The sequence below is a fragment of the Aulonocara sp. 'chitande type north' Nkhata Bay genome, linkage group LG3 (assembly GCF_057382095.1).
Source record: "Aulonocara sp. 'chitande type north' Nkhata Bay isolate Kocher_YH1m ecotype deep benthic linkage group LG3, A_spYH_male_GT1.1, whole genome shotgun sequence".
Classification (NCBI taxonomy): domain Eukaryota; kingdom Metazoa; phylum Chordata; class Actinopteri; order Cichliformes; family Cichlidae; genus Aulonocara; species Aulonocara sp. 'chitande type north' Nkhata Bay.
In genome coordinates, this window is record NC_141346.1 from 28,397,602 (window position 1) to 28,409,208 (window position 11,607).

Sequence of the window (11,607 nt, forward strand, 5' to 3'; positions counted from 1 at the left end):
GCTTATCAGATGAATAAGTGGAAACAGTTTGATCAACAATGTAAATGAAACTGTTAGAGGATTTGGTGGAAAGAGAATAATGAGCCACAATATAGAGCTGATCCACAAAACAGTGTAGGAAACTCCTCTTCATGTTTATATTCTTCATTACTTCAACAGTAAACTTTTATCACACTGTCACTTATGGGAAAGGTAAGTGTTCTGCTTATTTGTTTTATTATCTCTTAAAAACTGTCAGACTGCAGTTGTGAGTTCAGGATGTTTAGGATTCATTTTTTTTTAACTTTTGCACACTGAACTTTAATGTTTTTAATTATCATCCTGCAAACAATAATAAACTTTATCCATATGTTTGTATATATATCTTTTATGCCTATACAACATAGTGATTTTTTAACTAATATAGATTTATACAGCTAAAATGAATTATAGTTGTATAAATTATAATAGATTTATAACGTTAAATATTGTGTCACGGTGTTTATCATTCTGTATAGAATTATATGAACATTCAGAAAATAATCAAAAGCAGAAATATGGTTTGTTTCCACCATAAACCAACAGGTGGCACTTCTTTGTCTTTTCTCTCTTTTAGAGTGTTGGATTTAAGGTAGAAAATTGAGCAGCTTCAGGTTTTTGAGCTGTCAGCATGTTTATATGTCAGTGAGTTACTTTGTTTTCTTGTGTTTACCTTTGTCGCCTTCATGTGGACATGTAATTGAATCAGCCAGTGGGGATGTTGAATTGTTGACCGATCAGTGGAACTACTGATGATGGACAAATTGCAGAAGTTTTCACTGAAAGCATCTCACCAATACAGAGACTGAGACACAAAAGCACAAGTGTGACTGACTTTACCACTTTTTCGAAGTAAAAGAAAATGGCTTGGGATAAAATAGAAAATGCTTCTTGTTGATGATAGAGAGCTCACAATATTCTGGATTTGAGTATAAAAATTCATTTTAGTTGTAACAATTTTTTTTTAGTATGCTGATTTTTTTTCTTCTGTTTGTTTATGATTAACTGATTCTGATACTGTGACATGATGGAGTAGGAAGCTGGGACTATTTTGCAGAAGGCTGAAATCAGTGAGGCCAATATAAAGACATACAGGTGAGGTCTGTGAAATGTGAGCAGTGAACATTGAGCATAACTTTGTTCTGTCACTTCAAAAATAAAATAAACATTTGGCTCACTTTGAGGGGAAACAACATCTTTAATATGTTTCAGTCATTTTAGGTTCAGCAGAATCAGTGAGAGAGAGATTTGTCATGGACTGAAGAGACATGTCCCCACCAATGTCCACCGATTATTGAATTGTCCCCACCAATAATTAGATCTCTTCGAGTAAAGAAAAACGAAAAAAAAAAAAAAAAAAAACATCTGTCAACGTCTCATTCACCCAGTGGTGCAGAAAGAGTTCAATTACGTTCTCTACTGGAGTCCTACGTCATGTGACAAATATGGCCAATGTGATTGGCTGTGCCTTTCAGGGAGCTCTGTTTAATTTTAGCAGCAGCAAGCCTGCGCTGTGAGGAGGATGGCAGCAAAAAGGAAGAACCTGAATATAAGAAAGTGTTTTTCAAAGAAACCTGCACTGAAAAAAATATGTTGTTGGATTTACTTAATTCAATGGTGGACATTTGTTGCACACAGATGTTTTGCTTTGGCAGCAACTTAAACCATTGAGTTAAATTAACACAATTTATTCATGTTCAATAAACCTGTGCAATTTGTGTTGATAAAATGTGACTTAAACATGTTTTGATAAAGTAATTTGAGCTCTTGGAATATTTTAATCCTTCACAATTTTCTCACGTTATCCCAACACGATTCAATAACTTTTACCCAATACTACTTGGTCACTTAAATACTACATGTTATCTTCAAATTACATTTTGCTATTATATTCTAGTATCAAATACACAATTTTCAAATGGAGGCCTTATAACAGATTGTATTGTTCTCTTCCAAGATGGTTGCTGGCATCCACCAGTAACCTTTCAAAACAACATGTCTAATTTCACTGCAGTAGGTAAAGAATTAAACTGACATTACTCCTCTACTGAATCTATATAAATCAACAGTTAAATAATGTCAGTTCTTCCGTGTTCTCTGGAATCAATCGCAGCAAAGAAATTAGACTGTTTCTTTTGAAAAATGTTGGGAAAGAACAATACAAAACATTCTATTTAAGGCCTCTAACATCAAGATTCAGTTAAACAACAATTATAACTAAACAATTTGAGGTAATGTTAGTTTCCATTAACATTAAATTAGGTTACTGAATTGGCAAACACCTTCCTATTAACACTACCCATTTTACCCCAATAACTAAAGAAATTAGCACTTGCAGGTCAAAAACTTTATTCAAGAGACGCAAAAATAACATTGATACAGTGACTGTCAAAAATTACAGCACTGATCATACTGTGACATCTTGGTTCAAAACAGCACACTTAGAAATATTCAACGTTCTTTACTTCAACTGAATGAAACTGAAAATACCATTTCACACGACCCATATGGGATATTTAGACTGTATAACTGTTCACGCTACATCTCTTCACTAGTAAAAGAAAGAAAAAATACAAAGAGAAATTGAAAAATGCTGCCAAACAGACAAACAGAGAACTTGTACAGAGCAAAAGGAAAAACAAACAACAACAAAAAAACAGCTCGTCCTCATGGCAGTTGCAGAGTATATAAAAATGAACCCTGCGATCCGTTCCTGGAATTGAGCTTCAAAAATGCAGCAGAACAAGTGTGAGATTTAAATGTCCTCTCACCTAGAGCAGGTCACCTCACATGCATAACAGTGAGCTTCGTTGCAGGAGCAGTTTTGTCTTAGTTGTGAGCTTTTCTTGAGAGCTGAGTTGCATCCAACTCCATTACCACCCATTGAATCACCTCAAAAGTGTAGCAGAGTTGTGATGGGTAACTCATGTTGAAGGAATAAAAAAGGTCCAAACAGCATGGCTACTGCAAAGGTCACGTTATCCAGATCTTGAAGAACAACATCAGAAAAGTCATTGCCTGGCGCATCTCTGGAGACAGATGTTCATTGTGGTTTTCTCAATCTGTGCAGTGGCCTCAGGCAAGTCCTGGTTAAACACAAAACATTTCTTTAAGATTCCTTTTTAAACTCATCTCTTTTGAATCTACCAGTTCTAATGTTAGAGTAATTTAAACCAATGCAAGCAACATAGTAAATAGCTATAGCCAAAGAGTGGCCTGCCATGCTGCCATTCATGGTCTAACAGAGTTTCTAAGAGAGGGTGAAAAACATAATAATTTCAAATGCTTTACATTAGTTTTTGTTAGAAAGACACCGGCCCATCAGAAATCCAGGCTATGTCACTCAGAAGATGTTAGAATTTAGACTTTCAGCCCCACAATTTGGTTAGCTGTTGGTCAGTTGGTCTTTTTTTTTTTTTTTTTTTTTTTTTTCAAACAAAAGCTAATGTAAATACTGGTGGGATTTTCCTTTGTTCATTAGAATGACAAATTTAAAGTTTTTTCACACTGATGTGACCCCTAATACAGGGGTGGGGGTGGGGCCTCAAGGGCCGGCGGCCGAGTTCACTACCAGGCCTCATGTGAACTTCAAATTATTAAAGAGGACTACTGGTCCTAACCAGTCCAATGAGGATCAAGTGGATAACTAAATGCATTTTTAAAGGTTGCAAATCCACAATCTACTCATAAAACACTCACCATGAACTCCTGCACCAAGATGTTGCAATTGTCTTTCACACAGATGCGGAGCACTTTGATGAGGGACTCCTTGACTATTATAACAAAGAAAACAGAGATTTGTGAACTTTTCAGTAGCACAGAAGAAAATGATCCCAGACAAAAACTCTTGACTTTTTAAACCAGTCAACATGCAACACCAGCATCTACAAAGCAATATCAAAAGTTCCTGTTTGACATCAACTTTATGGATATATAGTTTCCAGAACATTTATTTTTAAAAAAAGATAAATTTTTCTCAGTGGGCCAGTAAATGCATGACGAAAATTATGGCATCCTTTTAGTGGAATCATTACTCACAGGTAATAGTTGACTGTTTCAATGGATGTAGCATAAAAATTTTACTGACCTAATGCAATACATATACACTTTGTAGTTAAAGAATTTTAAAGTTCTTACTGTCATAATGGCAGCTACATCCTTTAGCTTTGTGCCCTGTTCCCCCGATCACTTTGCAAACACTTTCAGCAGACTGTCAGAGAGAAACTCAGCTCCGTCAGAAACCTTGACTGTAAAGGCATGGTTGGGATGCACTGGAATGCTGCATTTTATCTGAAATGACATAAAATTATTTTGAAATAACAGCAGGCACTGTGCTTGGTTAATCAGTAATGTTTTGTTGAATAAAAACTGTGTTTCCAGATCTTATGGGATTAAAAAAAATCCAAAGATGTTTGTTTCTGATTTGCAACCCAACAACCCACAAGTTACAACCTCATTTCAGTTCAAGTGTGCATTAATGCGAGTCCAGTAATCACCTTTCTGGCAATACATACAGGTATAAGTTAAACCTATGGCAGATTTTGGATTTCTCAGTTGTATTAATAGGGTGAGTATGCATGCACCTAATAATTATAAAAAACCCATTATAATTAAGTTACAGAAACGAAAATAGAATATACTTTCTTACCATAACACCTTGAACCCACAATCCATCAGCTGACTCCTGGTGAAATGCAGAATAGATGTGGTCTCTCAATGTGCATCAACAAAAACAAAAACAAAAACAAAAGGACAGCAGGTGAGGGCAGGAGGGGTAGGGATGTAAGCTAGCATAATGCCGCTGATGATATTAGCTAAAGCTGTTCAATGTCCAAAATCTCACTAACACCACGGTGCAGTAAATACACAATGTAACTGAAGAGTCAGTTGGCAAATCTATTCACACAGAAAACCAAATTATGTTATGAGTGCCTCGTAATTAGGTTTAATGTGATATTACGACTCTTGTGCCAAAGACAAATTCAAATGAAAAAGCGCCAATTCTTTGACAACAGATAAAACAGCAAATAAGCTAACGGCTCTTTTTTAGCATGTTACATGGCGACACTCTAGACGTTTAACTACATTTGTCTGAAATATGGTAAATATTAATTCAAAAAATCAAGACATACCAAAAACGTAGAGTTGGCTGCTCGACTTGACTGAGATGGATGCCTTTTTTAAACCACGATCCAAAGCCCGCGAGATGAAATCACGCGTGGTTTCACGAGATTTAACGTTGCTATCTTATTGACTTACTTCACCTGAACATGATATGAACAATTTAATACACCCTTTCTGCATATCATGTAGTTTTTACACTATATAGTTACATTTAACTTTAAAACATGAGGCAATTGTGTTAAATACATGCAAGATGCTTACATAAATCCAAGAGATGGCCAGTCCCTTTTTTTCAGTGTGTTAGTCACTTAAACTCAAGTTTACTCATAAAATGTGTCCGTCATAATAATGTTACAGGCTATGCTAGGCTTTGGCCCACATCAGTCTAAAATTGTATGTAACCATGAATAACGTGTTTTGGAAACTAACTGCACAACAGGCAGCACTATTAGTTCTCTCAGTCTCAGAGCAGCATTTCTAATTTTGATTGAAACTGTCAGAGAAAATGGCAGCCTCGAGCAAGCCAGGACATCAGTTCACAGAGGCTGTTAAAATTATATGTCTAACGTTAAAATGTTGGTGACACAATAATTTAATCCTAATGGTACTGACATATTCATAGGGTTAATTTCTGAGACAAAATATCATGAGGTAGTCATGATTTTGCAAATATTCCATCTTGTAGTGCAGTTTGCACAAATTGTTTTAAAAATACACTCACCCTACAAACATTACTGATGAGTGACTCATCAGTAATGTTTGTATAGTGTGCCTAAGATGTTGCATCATTTTGCTGAGAGATCTTTTACTTTGTGGCATAGCTGGACTGGCCATACCGGGCATCTGCCCGGTGGGCCGCTGGCGATTTTTTGTTTTTATGGGCCGATGGATTTTTTTTATTTTTAGGAAGGGTATATATAATGAAAGGTGTTGGATTGGCCAATTGGTCATGATTGACTCTGGGCTGGACCAATTACAGCCGAGGAGGCCGAATGCACCCGCCCCCTTGTTTAGCAATCACGTGATTTTTCGCGCATTGCATGCCGGGAACTCGTGGCAAAACAATCCAAGTACCGGCATCAAATGCAAGCATTTGCAGCACTGCAAAACGTTCATTCTCCGGTTCCAATACCTTCTTGTTTTTTCTTTGCCGCACAAAAAAGGAATGTACATAACAAAAGGAGAACAATGCCGGTCCGTACAAAGACAGACTCGACGAAAAGACAAAGAAAAGATACGAGGAAAAAATCAAAGGAGTGAAAGGGTTATACCCTTACGAGCACACAGAGTGGACAAAGGACGTTAGCGTGCTGCCCAACTTTCACCACGCTCAGATTTATAATTATACGGTTCTTGGAGTGAGTGCATACACTCGTGAAGTTTAGTAACTTCAGGTCACTGCAACAAGCCCAGGTACAGTTTACCGGCGGATGGGTAGAGGACCTTGAAATGCACCGTGTAGAAAGTAAAGACCATCGTACGAACAAAGGTACGTTTACCAGTCTCACAAATCGTCGTCATAAATACACATTCGTTAACCGTTTATTAATATAACCTTTGAGCTCAACGGTAATTAATTAGTAGTGGAAATAATTTCTGGTTCATTACAGAAATGTAGCAGTGACAATAATATTGTATGCTGTAATCGTACTGGACAATTAGTGATACAAAACAACTGTTTTATCCTGTGAATAAAAGTATGTTTTTGTCAATGTACCATGGTAATAACAGAAGCGAAACACAATATTGTGTCAGGACAATTCACTATTTATGCACAATAAATAAAGGAGCATAGTGCAACAATTTCTGTTCAGCGCCAGACTTGCTTGTAACCTATATCACCAATTATGTTAAGAAAAATGACGTATTAACTACAACAGAAGACTGACCTTTGTGGGAATGCTTGGAGCAGACTAACCTGTGAGCTGGAGTGTTCTGAGACGTTATATTTGGTATATCCAGACCATCCGTCGGCTTACTTCGGAAACATGGTTTAAAAAATTTCTCTTCAACGACGTAATCTGATAAAAAAAAAACGATCTCTTTACCCGTCGGCTTTCCGTGGCTGTCATGCGACCGGCTGTTGCAGTTAATAATACAACAGCTTCTTGCCATTTTTTGTGTTTCTTTTTATCGCTGTGTAACTGAGTTCAATTGAAAGCCTGCGTGCGCTAGTACCTCTTGCCACAAGTTCCCAGAATCCTTTGCGGTTTTACCCCTGAATGACGTCACATTTTCAATCTTTATCCTGGTGGGCCGGTCTCTAGTCAAAATGCCCGGGCCGATTTTTTGTCCCAGTCCAGCCTTGCTTTGTGGTAGGGCTGCACGATTTTGCATTAAATGAGATTTACGATTTTTTTGCTTAGAATTGAGATCACGATTTTCTTTTCCAATATAAATATTTATTGCACTTATTAACTGCACATCAATTTCGTATAGTTTAGACTGAACATAAAAACAATAAATAAACATAAAAACAACAAATGTCTCACGTTTTGTTGTTGCCGCAAAATGTTGTACTGCTTTAAATTCCGTCTCCACCGTTGCTCGACACTGCATGTATAGAGCAGGTAGTGCAACAATAGAAAAATAGTTGCGGGACGGCACTGTGTAGCGTTTGTCTAGGGTGTTGGTCATTTTCCTAAATGCCTCGTTTTGCACAGTGTTTATGGGAGCCATATCTTTGGTCAGGTGATAAGTGATAGCCTCCGTAATTTCTTTGTGCCTGCGGGAGTTCGACGGGTATAGGGAAGAGCTGTATAAGGTTCCCGTTATTGATGTTTGGGTGGTTGTCTGGGACGGATTTTCTCCTGTCACTTTCTCGTCATCCCTGACGTGCTCTCCGTTGTTTTTTCCCTGCCAATTTTAGCAGCCAGCTTCTGTATCACGTGGTACAAGGCTCCGCCCTTGTCATTTGTTGAGCAGGAATAGTGAGTGCTTGTTTTCATGCAGATTACGTCCGGATCAAAATGCGGTACAATCGTCCTCGTCTTTTTTTTTTTTTTTTTTAAATCGTTGTCATTTGGAAATGAGATCGCACATAAGTATGAATTGAGATCAGGGGCGGAGCGTGGGAGTGGCTTATGCTGGGCTTACACTGTGCGATTTTTTCAGTCGCGCGATTCAGCTCCTGCTCAAACTGCACGATTGACTCGCAGGGGTTAGAAGTTCATAGGTCACGATGCAGGGTCTCACACTATACGGCCCGATGCTCTGATGCGACCTGAGTGCTCACACTGTGCGTCCATAAAATGAAGGTTATAACAGAAATTCTGTCGCTCACTCTCCCTCTCTGTCTTTCACTCACACAGACACACACACTGCCATCATCAACTTTGCTAAATTGCTAATGAAAAACATTGATCAGGCAGCTGTGATTGAGCAGCAATGTAAATCCAACTATTTTCACGGTTGTTGTGGTCGTGATAATTTTGTGAGGCCACATCGAAAAGGCTCGGATGAGCTTTCCAAAGTTCTACAAGTTGTACCTCCATCGCTTGTGTCCAGATCACACGCTGCACTGCCGTGCTGCGCCGTCTTTTTCACTGACATTTGTGTTTGCGCGTGCGCAGTGTGACAAACTGCGGTGACACCCTCACGACCAAGCGATTGATGATCGGGAGCTGGTCGTGAGGTGTTAATCGCGTCTCGTTACCCCACGTATACTACACGATGCACGACGCACGATGAAGGCCAAAATCAGGCCGATCGCCAAAACGGTCGCACGACTCAAAAATCGGCTCAAAATGGGCCAAAAATCGCACAGTGTAAGCCCAGCATTACTGGGCTTAAGCCCGGGTTGTTTTGTCAGAAGTCCGGGGTCTTTTGGAGTGTATTTTTTTCATAGTTAGATGCCTGGCTGACAACTGCATAAAACAAAAAGTACACACAATATTCGAAGCACGTAGGTCGTGTCCAAATTCATGGGCTGCATCCTCCTGAGGCCGCATTTGTAGACCGATTACGTCACAGCGACGCGCCGAAGGCTGTCCAAATTCGTAGACTCCTCCGAATGTAGCCGACAAATGCGTCCTCCTTTTCCCCGAATTTTAAGGATGGGTCGGGTGTGTCCTTCGTGGCCTACCATATCCCAGAATTCATAGCGCGGCCCAGCCAAATTCCAGTTTCCAACAATGGCCGATACTAAGTTTTAAAATTACTCATACTAATCTTTCTGGGTCACAAAATAAACTTTTAACATATTTTCAGGCGAGGAAGTAGTTGTGTAAACATCAAATATCTGCTCGGTTTATCAAGATATCGCATATTTGCAAAAGTGCTTCGACGTTTTCGGAGACGTCTGCTACCCACCAGCTCGACAGCTAGCCGGGAGCTTGAGGGTTACTGATGCGGCCGAGAACGGCACAACTCCCGGCACATCATTTTCAGATCACCGCGGACTTTCGCTGCTCGGGTTAAATGTAATATATAATTCACTTAGACAACCTAAAAATGTTATTGTTGGGCTTTTTTCAGTGTTTTGTTTGTTCGTGAGTAAATCGGTTTGGCTGAGATTAAAGTTATTAGATAAGATTAGATAAAATAAAACTTTATTAATCCCCCTCCTCCTTGGTTTTTACACAGCTGACTAAACGTCAAACAGAAAACTGATTAAACAGAAGTATGAGACAGTCGAGAATTTACGCCAGTGTCCTGTTATATTTTAGATAGCAAGGAGCAGACGACCGAGTTTATTAAACTCCACTGAGACAGCGGTGACGCTAATCAGAAGGCTAGACCGTCCAATTTCACGGCCGTTTACTTCCGGCCTACCCGACCTTCTGAGGACCCGGCCCACGTAGACCGCGAAGGCCGGGTCCTCAGGAGGATGCAGCCCATGAATTTGGACACGACCATAGTGCACACTGTGGGAATTTACGGCTGTGCTTGAATCCCCCTTGATATTGGTATGATCCGAGCTAAGGCACTAAGCGACTGAGCGAGGGGGCGGGGCAGCTGCCGCCTGTGAGTGCGCTGTTGGAGAAACGGAGCCAGCCATACTAAGGAGAGCTTAAGTTTGACCAGGTACCAAAGCAAATCATTCATACCGTACAAATAATGTAAATATGACGGTGTATCACTAAAGATTGATATCAAACTGATCACTTGACCAATATTACGTTACTTGCTCTTCAAGTGAATCAACAAATGGCGAAATGAAAAGCCGAACAAATGCTATTTTTTTAGAGAGTCTTAGCTTACATGTGTTTATTTCATATTTTCAGTTCTTACCCTCCCCGACTAAATCGGTTTCAGTTATGTACTGAAATATAAGAATGGACATTAGAGGCTTCTTTCAAAGAAAAAACTCAGGTAAATGTTATTTTATATATTATGCTTTGTATGTTGTTCAGTATATTTCTATGCAAAACAGGAGGGATTTCAGTACACAGCAGGATATTCACATTTGTAACCAGATATTTACACTTTAGGGGGAAAACATAAAATATTTTTACTGTACAACATCAATTTAGAGTAAACTTTTGTTATAGATAAATATTGAAATATATTTTGAATGAGTTAAATGTCAGAATAAAGAGAGACAGATCTGTCTATTTTTTATCACTTTGATCAAATCTAGGAGTACATGTACACTAAGTTTATTGTTAATTAATAAGAAAACTGCAGACGATTCCATTCTGAGCTGAAGAAGCTTCTGACAGGTTAGTAGAGTCCATGTGAGTAAACTGGTGGCACAGCTGTGGATGCATATAAGGCAAAACACAGATCCTGTTTCTTTGACATGGGAAAATCAAGAGATGTCAACCAAAACACCAGGAAAAGAACTGTGGAGCTCCATAAGTGTGGCTCAATTTTGAATACAATTTGGTGCCATTTATAATTAAGAAATACAGACAGTTTCTCTCTTTACTCTTAAAGTTAACAAATATGTTTTTTATATTTAGCAATCTAAAAAAATAAACATTTAGTCTGATTTGATGTTACAATTAAAAAAGTGTTTGTGTTTTGAACTGAAGAGTGTGTAAATATCTGTATATTTGATGATTGTCAGCACAAAGAGGGAGAGAGAGGAAGAGAGATGGAGATGGAGAATGAGGACAGATCAGAGGTGGAACAAGAGCAGGTGAGACACACATGTTAGTCAAATGGTTGTTTACCAAAAGTATCACCGTATCATAGGTACTCATGTATCTTGTACCTAGTGTTTCTTTTTAGGTTTGCTATTTTTCAAATTCTATATTTATTAAGTTATGCAGGCTTGTTTGCACAACAAGGCTAAATAATTATATAAACCTTTCTCAATCTAAATAGTGGACTTTGGTAGAATTAAAAAAATAAGTGTAGCGCAAGTCTATGATGATTTTTAGTGCTACTATCATCTAGTTCTGATTCTGGTTCTGTTTTTGTTAAATCCTCAGTAGTCCTGATTTTGAACTGTTGTAGTCCTGTTTTAATTCTGGATCAGTTTTGGGTCTGGTTGAATTGGGGTTTAGTCCTCGTGTC

General features: G+C 38.5%; 1 long non-coding RNA gene across 2 annotated transcripts; it reads right to left on the reverse strand.

Annotated features, from left to right (window-relative positions):
* Positions 1-1,783: 1,783 nt before the first annotated feature.
* Positions 1,784-5,442, reverse strand: LOC147335020 (uncharacterized). Of its 2 annotated transcripts, XR_015128501.1 has the most exons (5): positions 5,404-5,442; positions 5,151-5,282; positions 4,667-4,702; positions 3,718-4,308; positions 1,784-3,104 (listed from the first exon to the last, which is right to left on the reverse strand). It is a non-coding gene; the product is annotated as an uncharacterized LOC147335020 (long non-coding RNA). The 2 variants fall into 2 exon arrangements; XR_015128500.1 differs by having other exon boundaries at positions 5,151-5,436.
* Between the last annotated feature and the right edge of the window lie 6,165 nt (positions 5,443-11,607).